At 33.8% G+C, this 4,060-nt stretch overlaps 2 protein-coding genes across 4 annotated transcripts in view; one reads left to right on the top strand and one right to left on the bottom strand.

Moving 5' to 3' along the window:
- Positions 1–1,411, bottom strand: part of LOC117174780 — a 246,670-nt gene extending 245,259 nt beyond the window's left edge. The window contains exon 1 of one of the 2 annotated variants that reach the window (XM_033364144.1): positions 1,393–1,411. The gene's annotated coding sequence lies outside the window, so the exon portion shown is untranslated. The remainder of the gene's footprint in view (positions 1–1,392) is intronic. The other variant, XM_033364141.1, reaches the window with a different exon arrangement.
- Positions 1–4,060, top strand: part of LOC117174781 — a 386,591-nt gene that overhangs the window by 67,110 nt on the left and 315,421 nt on the right. The gene's annotated exons all lie outside the window — the stretch shown is intronic.

Below are 4,060 nucleotides of genomic sequence, written 5' to 3'. Positions count from 1 at the left end.
GTCAGACAGAATTTAGTTGGGGTAAATCAACCATACGCATGGCACTCAGCTGCACCTCTCATAATTTCGTTGAAAATTATTTTTTAAAGATACAGGGAAAAAATATGAATCGTCTTTGTTTTACATTTTGTTGAACTATTTAACGAAATGAGTTACAAAGTTCTATAAAATTTAAAGGCCGGGGTGACGTAATCTCGACTGAAAGGTAGGGTATACGAACAACATAAAATAGTTCTATAAAATCTAAACTTGTAGCTAAAATACAGTTTAGATCGAAGAAGTTTTGAAACCAATTTTTCACCGAAAAAATTAATCTTTTGCATTATTACTTTATACTTTAATATTTGTTCACATGTTCGAGTACACAATTCCCATTGGGCACCGGAGCATCCTAAAGACGTCCTTAGGACGTCTTTAAATGTCCTGGGACATTCTTGGACATTGGGGTCTAAGTCTCAGGGTCTTCATAAAGAGAACTTTAGGACGTCCTAAAGACGTTCTATGTCTGGCCTAACGTTGATCAAAGATATCCGTAGGGCTAGTCCTAAAGATGCCTCAAAGAGACCTTAAACAGACATGATTATTTTTTCACGCTAAAAAGTAAAAGACCTCCCTGTGGGCACCAGGACATCAAAAAGCCGTCCTAAAAACGTCTTTATATGTCCTACGACATTGTGAGTATAATGTGAGCCATTAATAGTATGAAAGTTAATGTTGAAACAGAATATTATTGTAGGGCTTTAAAAATGCAACATTTTTTTCTACCGTCTATTTTCATATCGTGCGTTGCTTGGCTTAAAATGTTAATTATCGTTTGTAAGGCTCCCCGAAAGAAACATTTCTTTACTCCTGACTGTTTTTCATATCATGCGTTGTTTGGCTTAAAATGTGAATTTTCGTTTGGTTTTTAAGATTTTTAAAATGCTACAACTCTAACAATTTTGATTTTATTGAAAAGTCATATAAATAAATTTTTCGTGTTTCAAAGTCCTATGGACAACCGCAAATAGAATTTCCAAATCTGGAAAAAAGGTGGTTTCGAAATTTTTGAAAATGTGTTGACTAGTCAAACAATTTAAGGAAAAAGGATGAATAAAGACAAAACTAAGGAAACAAGAAAAGCAAAATAAGAAATTAAAGATAATTAGCAATCAATTTCTCATTTTACGTTTCTCATTTAGTTAATTTTGCTTTTGTTTTTTTATTGTAAGTGATTGAAGTGATATTGGCACACGAAAAACCGTTTTAAGGTTACAGTCTCATACGGTAACTTCTGTAGCACTTCATTGCCCGTGTTCTCCACCCACTGCAAACCTACAGAACGTCGCGTTGGAAACTTGTGTACTATATCACTTCCTTATCGTGCACTTTTTTAGAACCAAAGCCACTCACTGTACAACTTTCGCGATCCATTATGTTATTCTTTGAGTGTCACATGTGCATCATTTTGCAGTGACAGCACCAGGCAGCACCTGACACTAACAAATGACAACAAGCAATTTTCCGCGCAAGCGTGTTTTACACTAATTTGCGCCATCTGCAATGGGCATGAGAATTAATTTGACTCCCCTCGCTGCCTCTCAACCCCCCGCGCCCAGGTTCATAATTTCGCCATTTTCCCTTATTGAGTTGACCGAGCCTGGGCCTGGCAGCAACGTGCAATACTGACGAAAAGTCGTTGTGCGACTACGATGAGATGCGCAAACTGAAATTCGCCGGCGTGCGCGCGCACCCTACCGATAGAAATCTCAGAGTATTCTGAGTGAAAAAAGGCTGGCCGCTTTGAGACTATTTTAAGTTTCGATTTGAATGATTCAGTCTCTGAGATAGTCTGAGAGATTTTGGTCCTTTTAGTCGTTCTTTTAAGAGTTATGCGACGGTAATATAATGTTCCTTTTGTATTCGTCACGTACCGGGCGGGCTAACCCGACTCTCTTTTTTAAAATTTGTCTTCAAATTATTAACACTTTGTTTTTAATTGATGAATTTTCTCATCATACTTATTTCTAATTATAACTTATATACTAATAAACAATTTTCTAGTTGTATTAAAAAATGTCTTTTTTGACTTATCCCATTCCATTTATGAGAATCGTTGTATTAAATCCAATTTGAAACATTTAGAAAAAAAAGTTAGATATCTGGAATTATCGAAACCCGTAGATTCCAAATTATTATTTTTTAGTCTGTTAACTATGAAATTAAAAAAAATCTGTTTCTAAACTTTAATCGGAAGACTTAACAAAGGACCCTTGAGTGTCGGCTACTCTATTGATATAGCCTCTCTGCTTGTTATTTATGATCGGATTCTTATTTCAATTTCAGCCTATCTGTTTGCCTTTAAAACATTTAAACGAGCTACCTGGACCTTTAAATATATCTACCTGATCTCCGCGTAATTTACAAACTTATGATAAAACAGTTTTTCCACTTTTAGAACAGTTTCGGACTTACTCTAGAAGATGTTTTTGGTTTCGTTCACATTTTCACAATAAAACTTAGAGAAATCTCATAGTCGAATTTTTTTTAAATTTGTACTTTCAAAAATAAATTAAAAAAATTAAGTATCGATAAGATTTTTGTAATATTTCAGAGCATTTAAGCATTCAAGCATTCAAGTCTTCTGAGAAAAAAATATAGAAATACTTTGAATTTGTGTTGATTTCGAATAATGATAATCTTATTAAAGATACTTTAAAGATGTCCGAGGGACAACCTTACGACATTGTCCCCTGGATATCCTTTCAAAACATCCTTAAGACGACGAAATGCCAGCCATAGGATCTTGTAAAGATATCCTTAAGCCGTACTGATAACATCTTTAAGATATACTTTATGGAACTAGATTAGAACGTCTTTATTACGACTTTAAGCTAAGTGTGCCCACTGGGGTTACAAGGTATTTTGGTGAGATTTTAATTCCTATATTGAATTAATTATTATTGGCTTACTTAACCCTATTTTCTCCACAAAGGTAGTTCGGATTTAGAAAAAATAATTAATTGTTTAGAGATTATAAAATAAAAAAAACTATTCTTTACAGTTTCATTGGAGAATACGATTGGGATACTGAAGTGTTTCAAAGCTGAGCAAAATATTTTCTAATCTAAATTTAGAAGTCTACTTCAATTTATTTGATCAATTACTTGCTTTACCTGATTATGTTACCTGATTTGACTGTTTCATTTCTCATCAAGAACTTTTTGTCTCTTTTTCAGACTCTAAGGTATTCCGATATTTTTTTATAATTTTCTCATTTTTATTATTAAATTTAATTTCTTATTGCAAAACTTTTATCAATTTTATATTGCATTTGCGTTCACAATTTTGAAGATTTTAATTGAAAACAAACTGTTTATTTTTATAAATTATTTAATTTATTATTTTTTTCTTATGGTTTTTTCGGTAGGATGCGAATATTTAAGTACAATAAAGTAGCAGGGATTGGAGACGTAATTCGTGTGAAAATCGTCCGTCGAAATTCCTCCACAGTTTATTTTTGATAAATTATTTAATTTATTAATATTTTCTTGGGGATTTTTCGCTAGGTTGCAAATATTCAAGTACAATAAAGTACGAGGGTAGTTCAATAAGTCCTTAGAATGACCAACAGATGGCGCGCGAATCGCTCCAAATCATCTGTTTTCAGTCAGGACCACTCCCGACTAGATATATGGTGCAGTCACAGTCCACATCTTCTGAGCTTACGTGTTTTTATAACCAATTGAAAAAAAAATTGTTCGTTAAGAAAAATGAAAAAAAAACGAGTTCAGAGCGGTAATCAAACATTTTCATTTAAAGGGTTCAACTCCATATGAGATAAAAAATGAATTGGACTCAGTTCATGGCACATCTGCCCCTGCCTTAGCAAAGGTTTATAACTGGGTAAATGAATTTAAGCGTGGCCGTGCATCAATAAGTGACGAACCACGTTCAGGAAGGCCCGTAGAAGCAAGTGCTCCCGAATTCATCAATAAAATCCACGATATGGTGTTGAAGGATAGAAGATTAAAAGTGCGTGAGTTAGCTGAGGCCACAAGGATATCTATAGGTGCAGTTG

The sequence above is a fragment of the Belonocnema kinseyi genome, chromosome 6, assembly GCF_010883055.1.
Source record: "Belonocnema kinseyi isolate 2016_QV_RU_SX_M_011 chromosome 6, B_treatae_v1, whole genome shotgun sequence".
Lineage (NCBI taxonomy): Eukaryota > Metazoa > Arthropoda > Insecta > Hymenoptera > Cynipidae > Belonocnema > Belonocnema kinseyi.
The sequence above is the reverse complement of the archived record's forward strand: the minus strand, read 5'-3'. Positions and strand labels throughout refer to the sequence as shown.